General features: G+C 46.0%; 4 non-coding genes across 4 annotated transcripts; 3 read left to right on the top strand and 1 right to left on the bottom strand.

Moving 5' to 3' along the window:
• Positions 1–281: 281 nt before the first annotated feature.
• trnav-uac lies at positions 282–354 on the top strand. The gene has a single exon. It is a non-coding gene; the product is annotated as a tRNA-Val (tRNA).
• A 2,707-nt stretch (positions 355–3,061) lies between these two features.
• On the top strand, positions 3,062–3,133 carry trnah-gug. Its single transcript has one exon. It is a non-coding gene; the product is annotated as a tRNA-His (tRNA).
• Positions 3,134–6,868: 3,735 nt separating this feature from the next.
• On the bottom strand, positions 6,869–6,942 carry trnan-guu. Its single transcript has one exon. It is a non-coding gene; the product is annotated as a tRNA-Asn (tRNA).
• A 1,595-nt stretch (positions 6,943–8,537) lies between these two features.
• On the top strand, positions 8,538–8,611 carry trnan-guu. Its single transcript has one exon. It is a non-coding gene; the product is annotated as a tRNA-Asn (tRNA).
• Positions 8,612–18,100: the final 9,489 nt, after the last annotated feature.

Below are 18,100 nucleotides of genomic sequence, written 5' to 3'. Positions count from 1 at the left end.
AAATATAAGAAACACATAATTGTCAATTCTGAAACTCTACTCAAGCATTGAATAACGAAACAAATATTGTGTAAAGTCGGTTGCTTTGTTCTGTAGGATTTCAGAATGCTGCATTAATAATAGAAGAGAGCATTTCGCCGTTAGAGATTTGCTGAACAAATTCTTCAGTTCAATATAAGTTCTTCTTCTGGCTTGTAAGTTTAAACATCTGTTTTAAAGAAACAGACATGTTCTTTTAAGAAGTGACATGGCCTCTCAGCAAAGCTGAACCATGCAAAGCTGTTTCTGTGGTGTAGTGGTTACCACATTCGCTTTACACGCGAATGGTCCCCGGTTCGGAACCGGGCAGAAACATCTGGTGCTTCCAGTTTAGTCTGTTGCTGAATATTACCTCAATCTCGTAACTGATCTTCATCATCGAGGAATAGCACGAGTTTGGAACTTCTGTGGGCCAGTGGCGCAATGGATAACGCATCTGACTACGAATTAGGAGATTCCAGGTTCGACTCCTGTCTGGCTCGCAATTCCTAGTTTTGGCGTCCCCTTTAGTTCAGTGGGTTGGACAGCTGGTTCCCGATGCAGAGCAAAGTGAGCAGGGCATCATCAATTCTCGTTTCAGCTCTGGTTATTTATGAAAGCCCTGCCCTCTCAATTTAACTTCAAGCAAAACATAACTGATCTCCAGTTCAGCAAAGTTCAATATCTGATCCTTTGATAAGTTGAGACATCAGTTTTAAAGAAACGGGTTCTTGCAATAAGTTACATGGCATTTCAGCGGAACCATTAGCAGCTGCAGCAACACATTGCGGTTCAACATTGCACAGGGCCGCTGATTGCAACACTCCCAGCAGTTTCTGTCGTGTAGTGGTTATCACATTCGTCTAACACGCGAAAGGTGAGTAGGAATGTCAGGATAGATAGGATGAATGTGTGGCTCGAGAGATGATGCAAGAGGGAGGGATTCAAATTCCTGGGGCATTGGGACCGGTTCTGGGGGAGGTGGGACCAGTACAAACCGGACGGTCTGCACCTGGGCAGGGCTGGAACCGATGTCCTAGGGGGGGGTGTTTTCTAGAGCTGTTGGGGAGGGTTTAAACTAATGTGGCAGGGGGATGGGAACCAATGCAGGAAGTTGGAAGGTAGTAAAACAGGGACAGAAGCAAAAGGAAGTAAGGGGAAAAGTGCAAGGCAGAGAAGACATAGTCAAAAATCTAAAAGGGTGACAGTGACTGAGGGGAGCTCAGTGAATAGGCCCAGTAATAACAAAAGGAATAAAACTGGAGATGTAATTAGAACAGAGAACAGCACGGCACAGAACAGGCCCTTCGGCCCTAGATGTTGTGCAGAGCAATGATCACCCTACTCAAACCCACGTATCCACCCCATACCTGCAACCCAACAACACCCCCCTTAACCTTACTTTTTAGTACACTACGGGCAATTTAGCATGGCCAATCCACCTAACCCGCACATCTTTGGACTGTGGGAGGAAACCGGAGCGCCCGGAGGAAACCCACGCACACACGGGGAGGACGTGCAGACTCCGCACAGACAGTGACCCAGCCGGGAATCGAACCTGGGACCCTGGAGCTGTGAAGCATTTATGCTAACCACCATGCTACCGTGCTGCCCCAAACATGCAGCTTGACCAACGGAAAACCTCATCGTCCGGGATTTGAACCCGGGACCTCTCGCAAATTCCAACAGCGACAATCATACCCCTAGACCAACGAGCCCCAAAGATGTTAAGATTCAAAACTTAGGTAAAAAAACCAACATAAGTGTACTTTACCTGAATGCTCGTAGTATTCGGAATAAAGTAAATGAGTTGATGGCACAAATCATCGTAAATGACTATGATTTAGTGGCCATTACTGAAACATGGTTAAAGGATGCTCACGACTGGGAGTTAAATATCCGAGGGTATCAAACTATTCGAAGGACAGAGTGGATGGTAAGGGAGGTGGTGTTGCTCTGTTATTTAAGGAAGACAATAAACAAAGAAATAACTGATGCATGTAGAAATGGTACAGCAGTTATCATGGGGGATTTTAATCTCCATGTCGATTGGTTTAACCAGGTCGGTCAAGGCAACCATGAGGAGGAGTTAAAAGAATGTATCCGCGATAGTTTCCTAGAACAGTATGTAATGGAACCTACGAGGGAACAAGTGGTCCTAGATCTTGTCCTGTGTAATGAGACAGGATTGGTTCATGATCTCATAGTTAGGGATCCTCTCGGAAGGAGCGATCACAATATGGTGGAATTTAAAATACAGATGGAGGGTGAGAAAGTAAAATCAAATACTAGTGTTTTGTGTTTAAACAAAGGAGAGTACAAGGGGATGAGAGAAGAACTAGCTAAGGTAGACTGGGAGCTAAGACTTTATGGTGGAACAGTTGAGGAACAGTGGAGAACCTTCCAAGCGATTTTTCACAGTGCTCAGCAAAGGTTTATACCAACAAAAAGGAAGGACGGTAGAAAGAGGGAAAATCGACCGTGGATATCTAAGGAAATAAGGGAGAGTATCAAATTGAAGGAAAAAGCATATAAAGTGGCAAAGATTGCTGGCAGATTAGAGGACTGGGAAATCTTTAGGGGGCAACAGAAAGCTACTAAAAAAGCTATAAAGAAGAGTAAGGTAGAGTATGAGAGTAAATTTGCTCAGAATATAAAAACAGACAGTAAAAGTTTTTACAAATATATAAAACAAAAAAGAGTGGCTAAGGTAAATATTGGTCCTTTAGAGGATGAGAAGGGAGTTTTAATAATGGGAAATGAAGAAATGGCTGAGGAACTGAACAGGTCTTCACAGTGGAAGACACAAATAACATGCCAGCGACTGATAGAAATGAGGCTATGACAAGGCTATGACCTTGAGAGGATTGTTATCACTAAGGAGGTAGTGATGGGCAAGCTAATGGGGCTAAAGGTAGACAAGTCTCCTGGCCCTGATGGAATGCATCCCAGAGTGCTAAAAGAGATGGCTAGGGAAATTGCAGATGCACTAGTGATAATGTACCGAAATTTAATAGACTCTGGGGTGGCTCTTGAGTAGCTCGCCGTGATCGTATAGTGGTTAGTACTCTGCGTTGTGGCCGCAGCAACCTCGGTTCGAATCCGAGTCACGGCATTGCGGGAATGGCAATGACACGGCATTGGGAGCGCCATTATTTTAGCTGGGGCTGGTTTAGCTCACTCGGCTAAATCGCTGGCTCTTAAAGCAGGCCAGCAGCACGGTTCGATTCCCGTACCAATAGGGGAATGGGGAGGGGAGACAATGGGAGAGGAAGACTTATCAATGGAAGCAATGAAAATAAGTTGATGGAAATAAACATGTGGTGAAGCGAGAAGAGTGATTTCACGGTGCGAAGTTGTTGAGCCTACTGTAAAATCCGCAAGGCTGCACCGTGCCGATTCGGAGGATGGGATGCTGTTCCTCGGCGTTGTGCTGAGCTACATGGGAACATAGCAAGATCGGACATGTGAGCAGGACAGTGAGTTCAAATAGCAAGCAACAGGAGAGTCTGGCTTAGAGGAAATGACTTAACTGAACCAGCTTTGAGAAAGAAAAAACGGTGTTCCTGATGGAGAAACAGGAAAAGCCACTGAGGGAATCCAGGCTCAAAGTTGATTTGCAATTACCCCTCCTTTCTTCTACATGAACGGTATTAAAGCTGCAGCATGTTACACACCAAAACTGTGTGATGCTTCGATAAGTTGAGACATCAGTTTTAAAGAAACGGCTTCCTGCAATAAGTTAAATGGCCTCTCAGCTTAAAAAAATAGAAGCTGCAGCAACACATTGAGGTTGAACGTTGCACACGTCAACTGTTTACGATGCTCCCAGCAGTTTCTGTAGTGTAGTGTTTATCATATTCGCCTAACACGCGAAAAGTTCGCGGTTCGAAACCGGGCAGAAACATCCCGTGTAACGAATTTTTGCACGAAATACGTTTGTTTCTCAATCTCGCGCGTTCGAAGAAGTTCCCAGTTGGTCTCGCATAAGGTATTAAAATTCCTGCAACAAAGTCGGAAATACTGAATTTTCAAGGCGCGGGGAGAATAAAAGCCTATTTTGCCACAATTCGGATATTAGCAGTTTGTTCCACTACCACAGAATCTATTGGGTTTACAGATGCAGATGAACATATTTAATCACCATTTCAAACATGTATAAATGTACGATTAAAGCAACTTGCGTCAATCGGAAACAAAATCAGAAAATGTATTTGCGCCGCAAAGAAATCATGTTGCTTGACCAAGGGAACACTCCATCGAAGGGCTCCCCCGATTTGAACCCCCGACCTCTCGCAAATTCCAACAGCAAGACACCCAAAGCGAGAATCATACCCCTAGACCAACCAGCCACGCAGATGCAGGCAAAGCATACTGTCATTGCCATCGAACGTCCATCTAACATCAGCGGAGAACGCCGAAAGTACTGCAACAACTCAGGGACTCAGGCGGCATTTGTCAAGTGGAAACAAGATTGAAACCCAAATCTGCGATGTAACGACACGCAAAATGGGTGCAGCATTTACAGTGTGAAACTACTGAACACACACTGAGTGTAAAAGCTGCATTGAGCCCAGTGGAAAGATGCGCTGCTGTTCCTCGAGTGGCTGTTGAGCTGTTTTGGAACATTTCACGACGCCGAGGTACGGGAGGTCAGCGTTAAGATCCAGCTCTCCAGTCAGTTCAATTCTCCACTTTGGCTCTGTGGGTTAGATGGGTCACGTCCCTGTGGTTAACACAGATCTGGAGCATCAATTTTATCCAAACGCACTCGAGCTCAGACACTGTCTCTCTCTCTCTCTCGAGCATCATCTGTGGGGAGAGAAACGACGTTAGCATCCCGAGTCCTGAGAAATCTTTTTCAGAGTGGGCCAATGTAAATCAACCCCGCCGTCAGCGTCGCAAACAATTCGCAATCTCTGACCTGGAGTAAAGAGCCTGTCCTGGATTTAAACCCACGACCACTCCCATAGGCATTGATTGAAAATCTCTAAACGAGAACCAGACCTCGAGACCAAAGAGCACAAATTTAAGACCGACATTCAGCAAAATATAACTTATGTTAATTTCGATATAATTTCTACATCTCACGGCGTTATATGTTGAGACATCTGTTAATTTAAGAAACAGCTGTCGCTTGCAACAAGGGACCTGGCCTCTCAGACAGACCATCAGAATCTGCAGCAACACAGTGAGGTTGTACATTCCGCACGTCCATCGATTGCCAGCGGTTTCTGTAGTGTAGTGGTTATCACATTCACTTCACACGCGAAAGGTCCCCGGTTGGAAACATCGAACATTTTGCATTTCGTGAGAAAAGTTTGCACAATTATTGGGCACAAAATAATTCTGTTTCCTGATTGTTGCCGGAATCTCGTGTGTTCCAGGACTATGAGATTTCGTCTCACATGAGCCACTACACTGAATTGAACATTAAGGCCCAAGCAATTTTCGGCAGGCAATGAGAGGTGAAGAAGAGGATGCTTCAAACGGAAACAAAAACAGAAAATACTGGATAATAGGTGGGAAATGACGAAAATGTCTCGGGCAGAAAGAAAAAGGGAATGTAAATGAGGCTAATCAAGGCTATGAAAGGTGCTGCTGGCGCATCAAGCGGTCAGAATGTGTTAATGGCAGAACAAAGGTAAGCAGTGCGTCAGAGAACAATTACAAACAGGGATCAGATTGCTGAAGTAGGATGGTATGGGCTGGGGGGAGGTGGGCAATGCTGAGGGTAAAACATATCAATGGAAGGAATGATAAGTTGGGTCAAGGCGTTCCGGGAGTATGGAGGTGATGCGCTTCATGATCAGCCTCTCAAAGCACTTCATTACAATTGACGTCAGGGCCGCCTGCTCCAAAAACTAATTCAAATTGAATCCAATTCATGGCCCCCAGAAGAGAGACATACCAGATCCACGCATTCCACCTGACCTCACGCTCATCTTAGCAAAAAGGCGAGAAGCGATTACTACGGGCAATTTAGCATGGCCAATCCACCTAACCCGCACATCTTTGGACTGTGGGAGGAAACCGGAGCACCCGGAGGAAACCCACGCACACAGGGGGAGGACGTGCAGACTCCACAGACAGTGACCCAGCCGGGAATCGAACCTGGGACCCTGGAGCTGTGAAGCATTCATGCTAACCACCATGCTACCCTGCTGCCCCTACTACCCTGCTGCCCCTTCTTACTGTGCTCACCCTAGTCCAACGCCGGCATCTCCACATCATGGCCAGAGATACTGCTCGACCCGGCCCGGTTATGTAGATCTTTGGGCTTTTTTTCTGAGGGATTCTTCTCCAGAGACCGCTGAGATAGGCCCATTGAAGATTTTAAGACCGATGTGGTTGGATTCTCAACTGAAAAGGTAATCAAAGGTTATCCGGGGTCGGTGAAATGTGAATCTGAGGTCATGTTCGCATCTGTCACAAACTTATTGAATGTTGGAGAAGGCTCAAGGGGATGAATATCCAACTCCTGCTCAACATTCGTCTGTTAGCAGGTCTGTGACGAGGTGTCACAATCTCCTGAGTTATCGGGGGAGACACAGCATCGTTGAGCTATTCCCCAGCTCGGCGCCATGAAGGATATTACAGCGATAGAGGCAACTCCATGCCGCAGCCGGTGCACGGTACGTGTTATCAGAACAGGAAAATTGTCACGAGTCGGCTTCAAATGAAGTTACTGCGAAAATCCCCGAGTCGTCACATTCCGGCGCCTGGTCGGGGAGGCTGTTACGGGAATCGAACCGTGCTGCTGGCCTGCTTGGTCTGCTTTCAAAGCCAGCGATTTAGCCCTGCCCTAAACACCCCTAAAAACATATCATCCAGGAGTGGAACAACAATTCGTCTCTGGGTGGGATCGAACCACCAACCTTTCGGTTAACAGCCGAACGCGCTAACCGATTGCGCCACGGAGACGACCAAAGGATCGGAACTCTGTGCATTTCAACAGTGACGGCCAATCCTCTGATTGTCAGGGACCGAATGAGAATGCTGGTAATATTGGTCCCCTGAGGCAGTGCGGAAAACATCTGGAAGGAGCGTACACATGGTCCCGCGGGCATGGACATTTGTGAGACGTGGAATCATCACAGGCCCGTGGATTTTACAGAACCCGCTTGGACAGCACCACACTTTCGTTGAAACACCTTATCTCGGAACCTCCATAACAGAAAGCAGGAAGTGTCAACATAGATTTGATGTATTTTCGATCGGAAAGTCGATGTTCCGCTGAAGACTACTAGGGGCTCAGACTCATTAGCATAAGGTCGACCTAAGTTAACGGTCCTGGAAGATTTTATTATCCCCACATCTGAGAACTTTCATTACTGCTGCTCGGAAGTGGATATTCCAAGCTTACATTTACTGTGCATCGCGACATGCTGATTAATCTCACGAATCCGAAACGGCTCCTCTATTGACCTATACAAGGACAGAGACGGCAATGCAATTGTGGAGAAATAGACCTGAGTATTTTTCTGAATCCAGATCAAACCATCCTCCGGTACAAGGGCAGGAACGCAGATTTACTGGAATTGAAAATACTCTCTGAGGCTTCCGTACGTGGTTGTAGCTGCTTTGTGACACTGTGCTCATTGCACAGGAATAGACCGGTCCATCCTCCACACTGAGCACGTTTATATTGAGGTAACCATTCTTTTTAGACTTGTTGGCAGCCGCCAGATATCGTCCTGAGATCTCCTCTTTCTTCATCGTCAATATGTTAATGATGACCAATCTCGGCGGCTGTGCCGGCTTTTGCTGATACCATAGCATGTGGTACACCGTCCGGTCTGGATATTCGCAATCTGACTGCACTGAACCCCCTTCTGATTTCTAACCTGTCCCGGTTTTAATGAAAGGTGATGGTGAAAGACGAACTTTGTTGTCCTGTCGACAAATGCCGCCTCACTACCTGAGCTGTTGCAGTATTTTGGCGTTCTCCGCAGATGTTAGATTGATTTGCGATGGCAATGACAGTATGCTGCGGCTCATTTCGTGGGCCTCGTTGGTCTGGGGGTATGATTCTCGCTTTTCTGTTTTCTGTTTATATTTCCGTTTGAAGCATCCGCAGTAAATTGCATTGTCATACATTTAGACATGTTTGAGATGGTGATTAAATATGTTCATTTGAACCCGGGACCTCTTGCAAATTCCGACAGGAAGACACCCAAAGCGAGAATCCTACCCCTCGACCTACGAGCCCCGCGAAAAAAGCTAATGCATACTGTCATTGCCATCGGAAATCAATCTAACATCTGCGGAGAACGCCAAAAGTACTGTAACATCTCAGGGACTCAGGCGGCATTTGTCGACAGGACAACAAAATTCGTCTTTCACCATCACCTTTCATAAAAACCGTTTTTTATGCCAGCGGGACCATGTGTCCGCTCCTTCCAGATATTTTCCGCACTGCCTCAGGGGACCAATATTGCCAGCATTCTCATTCGGTCCCTGGCAATCAGAGGATTGGCCGTCACTGTTGAAATGCACAGAGTTGTGATCTTGTTGTCGTCTCCGTGGCGCAATCGGTTAGCGCGTTCGGCTGTTAACCAAAAGGTTGGTGGTTCGATCCCACCCAGAGACGAATTGTTGTTTCACTCCTGGATGATATGATTTTAGGGGTGTTTAGGGCAGGGCTAAATCGCTGGCTTTGAATACAGACCAAGCAGGCCAGCAGCACGGTTCGATTCCCGTAACAGCCTCCCCGAACAGGCGCCGGAATGTGGCGACTAGGGGCTTTTCACAGTAACTTCATTTGAAGCCTACTTGTGACAATAACCGATTTTCATTCATTTTTCATTAAACCGAGGGCCTTTCAGCAAACATGATAATCGCTACACTACAGAAACAGGGAACATCGCTAAGCGCACTGACCGAGAATAGTAAACTGTGTCTCATTGCACTGAAGAACCTTCTATTGGCAGAGTACTATCCAACTGAAAACTTAGACAAGTGGCGGAGAAATCGATCCGTCATTAGAATCATCAAATATCACAGCACATTAGAAAACCATTCAGAATTAACATGTGTGAACTCTGACTGCGATTCCTGCCAGTCTCCATCACACAGTATTTTGCAGGGTATCAGTTGAAACTTTGCGGGTGTAAGGTAATGCATTCGCTTAACTATTGAACAACAAATAGCAAGGATACAACTCATCTGCAAATTAGACAAGTGAGGTCAATAATGTTTCGAATAAGGGACATTTCCCTCACCATTGTCGTCGTCCCCCCCTCCCCCTCCCCCCACCTGAGCAATCTGCTCCCTGTTCCTACTGATCTTTGGCTCCCTGTTTACCTTTGTTCTGCCATTAACACATTCTCATCTCTTAATGCGTTACTGTCAGCACCTTTCTTAGCCTTGATCGCCGCCTTTTGCATTCCCTTTGTCTTTCCTTCCAAGGCACCTTAGTCACCCTCCCCCTATCGCTGGCCCCCTATCCAGCCCCAATGTTCCCCTCCCCCTCCCCACAGTATAAATCTGACCCTATTTCCAGTTCTCCAGCTTTGACAGAGTCACCCAGACTCGGAACGGCAGCTGCCATCTCTCTCCACAGAGGCTGCCAGACCTGCTGAGAGGGTCCAGTATTTGTGTTTCTGATTCAGATTTCAGCATCCACAGTAAGTTGCTTTTATTGTACATTTAGACATGTTTGAAATGGTGATTAAATTTTTTCATCTGCATCTGTAAACCCATTAAATTCTGTTGTGCATGAACAAACTGCTAATATGTGAACTGTGTCAAAATGGGAACATCTTTTTCCTTCTCATTGCGTCCTGAACATTCCGGTAATATTCAGTTTCAAAATTAGTTTGTGCAAACATTCCTCACACTAAATAAGACAGATGTCTCACTTCATAAAAATAAATTTAGGAATACCGAATTACTTTTTTTCCAATTAAGGGACCAAATTAGCGTGGCCACTCCACCTAACCTGCACATCTTTGGGTAGTGGGGGCGACACCCACGCAGACACAGGGAGAATATGCAAACTCCACACGGACAGTGACCCAGAGCCAGGATCAAACCCCAGCAAATGTCTCAATTTAAGATTCAGAACTTAGTCTGCAATTCAAAATGTAAAAGCATTTGTTCAGCAATACTTTCTGTTCAATCGTGTACTGCTCCATTAATCAGGGCAGCATGTGGCGTAGTGGTTAATTTCATAGAATTTACAGTGCAGAAGGAAGCCATTCGGCCCATCGAGTCTGCACCAGCTCTTGGAAAGAGCACCCTACCCAAGCCCATACCTCCACCCTATCCCCATAACCCAGTAACCCCACCTAACACTAAGGGCAATTTGGACCCTGAGGGCAATTTAGCATGGCCAATTCACCTAACCTGCACATCTTTGGACTGTGGGAGGAAACCGGAGCACCCGGAGGAAACCCACGCACACACGGGGAGAACGTGCAGACTCCACACAGACAGTGACCCAAGCCGGGATTCGAACCTGGGACCCTGGAGCTGTGAAGCATTTGTGCTAACCACTATGCTACCATGCTGCCCTTAGCACTGCAGCCTCACTGCACCGAGGTCCCAGGTTCGATCCGGGCTCTGGGTCACTGTCCGTGTGGAGTTTGCACATTCTCCCCGTGTTTGTGTGGGTTTCACCCCCACAACCCAAACATGTTCAGGGCAGGTAGATTGGCCACGTAAATTGCCCCTTAATTGGGTACTCTAAATTCATTTCAAAACGTTTCATTACTCCAAACTTAATATCATTCGATATTTATGTCCTGATTTGAAATCTAGATTCTGAAATATACAACAGTGAATTACAAACATGACTGACAAAGAGAATAAATCGAGTCACTGGGTAATATGAATTCCCTTGTGTTCATTGTGAGATTGACCACAGTCAGCTTTTAAACACAATCAAATATCTTCACAGGTCAGAGATTTAAGAATGATATGTTAATTATATTTGACCTCTTTGTGTTTCCAAAAGTTGGTTCAGTTAAGTCTCTGGCATTTCCTTTAAGTCAGTTACAGTCTGTCCTTTTGAGTACACATTACTATAAGACATCCTTCATTCTGGCCTGTTGCATTTGCTGATCCCAATGCCATCTACTCTGCATTGCAGAGACTAAATGCCGACTGGGTGACCGCTTTGCAAAACACCTTCGCTCCATCGACAAGGGTGGCAGACTCTCCTGTCGCTTGCTATTTCAACTCACTGTCCTGCTCTCATGTCCACATGGCCGATCTTGGCCTGCTGCAATGTTCCCAACGCCGAGGAACAGCACCCCATCCTCCGAATAGGCGCGGTACAACCTTGCGGATTTAACAGTCTGTTCACCACCTTCCACTGATGTGTTTTCCCTCAACATTGCCCATCCCCCCCACCCACAGCTCCTGAGCAATCTGCTCCCTGTTCCTACTGTCCTTTGACTCACTGCTTACATTTGTTCTGCCATTAACACATTCAAATATCTGAATGTGCCACTATTAGCAGCCCTTTTAGCCTTGATCACCATCATTTGCATTCCCTTTGTCTTTCCATCTAAAACATCTTTGTCAATATTCACCTATCGCCGGGCCTCTATCCAGCCCAAATGTTCCACTCCACAGCAACCCCCCCCCCCCTCCTCCTCCCCCCTCAACCTCCTCTCTCCACTCCAACAGTATAAATCTGAATAAAAGCGAATTACTGCGGATGCTGGAATCTGAAATGAAAGAGAAAATGCTGGAAAATCTCAAGAGCTCTGACAGCATCTGTAGGCAGACATGGGCAGCACAGTGGCACAAGTGATTAGCACTGTGGCTTCACAGCGACAGGGTCCCAGGTTCCACTGGGTCACTGCAGAATCTGCACGTCCTCCCCGTGTCTGCGTGGATTTCCTCCAGGTGTTCAGGTTTCCTCCCACAGTCCAAAGATGTGCAGGTTAGGTGGATTGGCCATGATAAATTGCCCTAAGTGACCAAAAAGGTTAGGGGTTATTGGGTTACGGGGATAGGGTGGATGTGAGGGCTAAAGTGGATCGGTGCAGACTCGATGGGCCAAATGGCCTCCTTCTGCACTGCAGGGATAGAAAAGAGCGAACGTTTAGTGTCCAATGACTCTTTGACATTGACAAAGATAGATTGGACTTCCTACAGATGCTGCCAGACATGCTGAGATTTCCCAGCATTTTCCCTTTCTCTTCAGTATAAATCTGACCGTATTTCCAGTTCTCCAGCTTTGACAAAGACCCACTTGACTGGAAACGGCAGCTGCCATCTCGCTCCACAGAGGCTGTCTGACCTGCTGAGACTGTCCTGTGTTTTCTGTTTTTGTTTCAGATTGAAGTATCCGCAGTAAATTGCTTTTCTCTTACTGTTAGACATGTCTTTAAGATAGAGATAGATAGGTTTTTGATTAATGAGGGGATCGGGGGTATAGGGAGAAGGCAGGAGAATGGGGATGGAAAAAATATCTGCCATGATCGAATGGCGAGCAGAAACAAGCCTGTGTTACACCCAAAGATGTGCAGGGCAGGTGGATTGGCCATGCTGAATTGCCCCTGATTTTGAAAAAATGAATTGGGCACTCTAAATATATTTTAAAAAAATAAGACTCCCCCTCTCATCCTTCTAAACTCCAATGAGTATAGACCCAGAATCATCAACCGTTCCTCATACGACAAGCTCTTCACTCCAGGGATCATTCTTGGGAAACTCCTCTGGACCCTTTCCAAGGCCAGCACATCCTTCCTTAGATACGGAGCCCAAAACTGCTCACAACACTCCATATAGGGTCTGACCAGAGCATTATACAGCTTCAGAAGTACATCCCTGGTCTTGTATTCTAGCCCTCTCGACATGAATGCTACCATTGCATGTGCCTTCCTAACTGCTGACTGAACCTGCACGTTAACCTTAAGAGAATCGTGAATAAGGACTCCCAAGTCCATTTGCGCTTCTGATTTCCTAAGCATTTCCACATTTAGAAAATAGTCTATGCCTCCATTCCTCCTTCCAAAGTGCATAACCTCACGCTTTTCCACATTGTATTTCATCTGCCACTTCATTGCCCACTCTCCTAGCCTGTCTAAGTCTTTCTGTGCCCCCCCCCCCCCCCCCGCTTCCTCAATACTATCTGTCCCACTACAGATCTTTGTATCATCTGTAAACTTAGCAACAGTGCCTTCAGTTCCTTCTTCCATTTCATTAATGTATATTGTAAAACAATTGTGGTCCCAGCACAGACCCCTGAGGCACAACACCAGTCACTGGCTGCCATCCTGAAAAATACCTCTTTATGCCCACTCATTGTCTTCTGCCAGTCAGCCAATCCTCTGTCCATGTCAGGATCTTACCCTTAACACCATGGGCTCTTAACTTATTTAACAGTCTCCTGTGCGACATCTTGTCAACGGCATTTTGGAAATCTAACTTCCTTGTTACCCCCTCAAAGAACTCTTAACAGATTTGTCAGACATGACCTTCCTTTGACAAAGCCGTGTTGACTGAGTCCTACTTTTTTATGCACTTTCAAGTATGCTGCGATCTCATCTTTAATAATGGACTCTAAAATATTACCAATTACCGAATCAGGCTAACCAGCCTATAATTTCCCTTCTTAAACAGCGGTGTTACATTAGCCACTTTCCAGTCCTCTGGGACCCTTCCTGCCTCCAGTGATTCCTGAAAGATCACCACCAATGCCTCCACAATCTCTTGAGCTATCTCTTTCAGAACCCTGGGGTGTAGTCCATCCGGTCCGGGTGATTTATCCACCTTCAGACATTTCAGTTTACCCAGAACCTTCTCCTTAGTGATGGCCACTGTACTCACCTCTGCCCCCTGATTCTCCCGGAGTTCTGGCATTCCACTGGGGTATTCCACCGTGAAGGCTGATGCAAAGTAAGTACAGTATTCAGTTCCTCTGCCATTTCTTTGTGTCCTATTATTACTTTTCCTGCCACATTTCCCAGTGGTCCAATGTCTATTTTTGCCTGTCTTACCTTTTAAATATTGAAAGATATATATATATATATTTATATATTGAAACATCTCTTCCTATCTTCTTTTATATTACTAGGTAGCTTGCATTCATATTTCATCTTCTCTCCCCTTACTGCTTTTTTATTTGTCCTCTGCTCACTTTTAAAGGATTCCCAATCCTCTGGCTTCCCACTAATCCTCGCCACTTTGTATGCTTTTACTTTTATGCTGTCCTTGACTTCCCTCGTCAACCATGGATGCCTTGTCCTCCCTTTAGCATGTTTTCAATCATTAGGGGGCACAGATTTAAGGTGCAAGGGACAAGGTTTAGAGGAGATATACGAGGTAAGTTTTTCACACAGAGTGTAGTGGGTGCCTGGAACTTGCTGCCGGAGGAGGTGGTGGAAACAGGGACGATAGTGATGTTTGAGGTGCATCTTGACAAATATATGAATAGGATGGGAATAGAGGGATACGGACCCAGGAAGTGTGGAAGATTTTAGTTTAGACAGGCAGCATGGTCGGCGCAGGCTTGGAGGGCCGAAGGGCCTGTTCCTGTGCTGTACTTTTCTTTATTCTTTGTTCCTCCTTGGGATGAATTTCCATCGTGCCTCAATCAAGTCTGCCTCATTACACATCACACATTACACCGTTCCCTAGTAGGCTCTGTTAAAAGCTACTCCAAGTAAACATCTCTTAGACATTCCACAAATTACTTTTCCTGGGATCCACTACCAACCTGATTTTCCCAGCCCACCTGCAGATTGAGGTCCCCCATGAATTTTGTGATCTTGCCTTTTTTACATGCTTTCTCTATCTCCTGATTTGTTTTCTGTCCCACATCCTGACTGCTGCTCGGAAGCCTGTACATAACTCCCACCAGGGTCTTTTAACCTTTGCGATTCCTCAACTCTACCCACAGAGATTCTCTGCCTTCAGATCCTATATCTCTCCTTGCGGTCAATTTACTTAATTCCTTACTATCAATGCAACCCGCCCCCTTTGCCCATCTGCCTTTTCTTTCGATTGGACACATATCCTTGTATATTTTGATCCTAGCCCTGATCTCCTTGCAGCCACGTCACTGTTGCGTGGGTCTTCACCCATAATCCAAAGGTGTACAGAGTAGGTGGATTGGCCACGCTAAATTGTCCCTTAATTGGAAAATAAAGAATTGGGCACTTTATTAACCACTAGGCCACAGTGCTGCCCTTGCATTTTAATGCTTTTTTTAAATGACAAAGAGGATAATAGTTCAAAGCAAAACTGGGTGACAATGAGACAAGTAGGTAAACTAATAGGACAGGAGAATAAATAAAAGACAGGTCCAGGGGAGGTATAAATGGCAGAACCATTACCTACTGTCTAAAAATATAGGAGTGAAGATTGTAATCTGAAATTATTGAACTGAATGTTGTGTCTGGAAGGTCCCAAATTGCCTGATCAGTTCCTTGGGTTTCCTTTGAGCTTTATTGGAATGGTGCAGGAGGCCGAGGACAGAGTGGAAGTTGGGCAAGGAATTTAAACCTAAATAATCAGAAGCTCCGGATCACACTTGATAACTGAATGGTGATGTTCCACAGTGACCCAATCCAGATTTAATCTCCTCAGTGTAGGGGAGACCAAATTGTGAGCACAATACTGAGTAGCACCTGGAAAGTGTGTTTGGAATCCAAGAATATGGGAATGAAGGAGATGAAAAGTTGGTTGTTGCATCTGTTGTGTCTGCATGGAAAGATTTACAGTGATGTTCATAGTAACACAAGTAATGGAAGTGGGTGGAGACGATATGGCTCATCGAGCCTCAGCATTTCTTGCTGGGTGTAACCTGGCCATTCAGGCATCATTCTGGTACACTTTCCTGCTTCTTCTCCAGTCTTTTTGATCCATCTTATAATATGGAGTCATTAGCTCAACAATCCAATGAAGTAAACTTTAGTCTGGCCTCGTGTCACCGAGCTGAAATCTAGTCTTTCTCTGACGCATTCTTTTTTTTTTTTTAAATTTAGATTACCCAATTATTTTTTCTAATTAAGGGGCAATTTAGCGTGGCCAATCTACCTACTCTGCACATTTTTGGGTTGTGGGGGCGAAACCCACGCAGACACGGGGAGAATGTGCAAACTCCACACGGACAGTGACCCAGAGCCGGGATCGAACCTGGGCCCTCAGCGCTGTGAGGCAGTTGTGCCAACCACTAGGCCACCGTGCTGCCCCTGCTCTGACACATTCTTAATGTCTACACTGAGAGGTTAAGAGTGAAAAAGTCAACTGTTTTGCAGTAATATGTGCAGATGCCGGCGTTGGACTGGGGTGAGCACAGTAAGAAGTCTTACAACACCAGGTTAAAGTCCAACAGATTTGTTTCAAATCACTAGCTTTCAGAGCACTGATCCTTCACCATCATAATTGCCCTTCCCCCAGCTATAACTCTTGCCCTGCGGGGTATACTTATCCCTTTCCATCACTAACGTAAAGGTCACCGAATTGTGGTCACTGTTTCCAAAGTGCTCACCTACCTCCAGATCTAACACCTGGCCTGGTTCATTACCCAAAACCAAATCCAATGTGGCCTCGCCTCTTGTTGGCCTGTCAACATATTGTGTCAGGAAACCCTCCTGCACACATTGTACAAAGAACGACCCATCTAATGTACTCGAACTATATCTTTTCCAGTCAATATTTGGAAAGTTAAAGTCTCCCATAACAACTACCCTGTTACTTTCGCTCTTTTCCAGAATCATCTTCGCCATCCTTTCCTCTACATCCCTAGAACTATTAGGTGGCCTATAGAAAACTCCCAACAGGGTGACCTCTCCTTTCCTGTTTCTAACCTCAGCCCATACTACCTCAGAAGAAGAGTCCCCATCTAGCATCCTTTCCACCACCGTAATACTGTCCTTGACTAGCAGCGCCACACCTCCCCCTCTTTTGCCCCCTTCTCTGAGCTTACTAAAACACCTAAGGACGGAAGTTCCAAAGTCATAGAATCCCGACAGTGCAGAAGGAGCCCATTCGGCCCATCAGGTCTGCACCAACCCTCTGAAAGAGCACCCCACCCAGGCCCACCCCATCCATTCCCACTCCATCCTCATAACCCCACCCAACACCCACGTCCTTGGAGACGAACGGGCAATTTAGAAAGGCCAATCCACCTAATCTGGCCAATCCACCTAACCTGCACATCTTTGACCTCTGTGATGAATCCGGAGCACCCAGAGGAAACACAGACACAGGGAGAACGTGCAAACTCCACACAGTCACCCAGGGCCGGAATTGAACCTGGATCCTTGGTGCTGTGAGGCAGCAGTGCTAACCACTGTGCCACCTCCTGTCTTACAACCCTCAAGAGAGAAAAATATCTTCATCACCATCTGAAATGGATGACCCCTTATTTTGCAACAGTGACGCCTTGTTCCAGATTCTCCCACAAGAGGAAACATCCTCTCCACATCCACCCTGTCAAGACCCCTCAGCATCTTATATCGTTCAATCCAAGTTTTACCCGAAACTTTAAATCTGTGTCCCGGCTGCTTGTACGATCAGTGAATGGAAACAGAGTTTCTTTGTCCACCCGATGGAAATCTGCCATTATCTTGTGTCCCTGAATCAAATCTTCCCTCAACCTCCTTTGCTGGATCCATTCTGGTAAATCTCCTCTGCACCTTCTCCAAGAGCCTTCACATTCTTACTGAAGAGTGGTGACCAGAGCTTTAGAAAGATTCATAGAATAGAATTGGAGCCTCAGAATTCCTACAGTGCAGAAGGAGGCCATTCAGCCCATCAAGTCTGCAGTGATTCTCTGCAAGGGCACACTGTCTAGGCCCAACCCCTACCCTGTCCCTGTAACCCCATAGCCCCACCTCACCTGCATATCCCTGGACACTAAGGGGCAATTTATCAAGGCCAATCCACATAACTTTCCCTTCTTTGGACTGTTAGAGGAAACCTGAGCACCGGGTGGAAACCCACGAAGACATGGGGAGAAAGTGCAAACTCCACACACACAGTCACCAAGGCCAGAATTGAACCCAGGTCCCTGGCGCCGTGAGGCAGCAGTGCTAATAATTGTGCCACCAGAAGCATAGTTTTGGGATCAATATTACTGTTTATGAATAAAAGCAAATTACTGCGGATGCTGGAA

Source organism: Scyliorhinus canicula, unplaced genomic scaffold, assembly GCF_902713615.1.
Source record: "Scyliorhinus canicula unplaced genomic scaffold, sScyCan1.1, whole genome shotgun sequence".
Classification (NCBI taxonomy): domain Eukaryota; kingdom Metazoa; phylum Chordata; class Chondrichthyes; order Carcharhiniformes; family Scyliorhinidae; genus Scyliorhinus; species Scyliorhinus canicula.
Note: the sequence above shows the minus strand (reverse complement) of the source record. Positions and strands in the feature narration are given on the sequence as shown.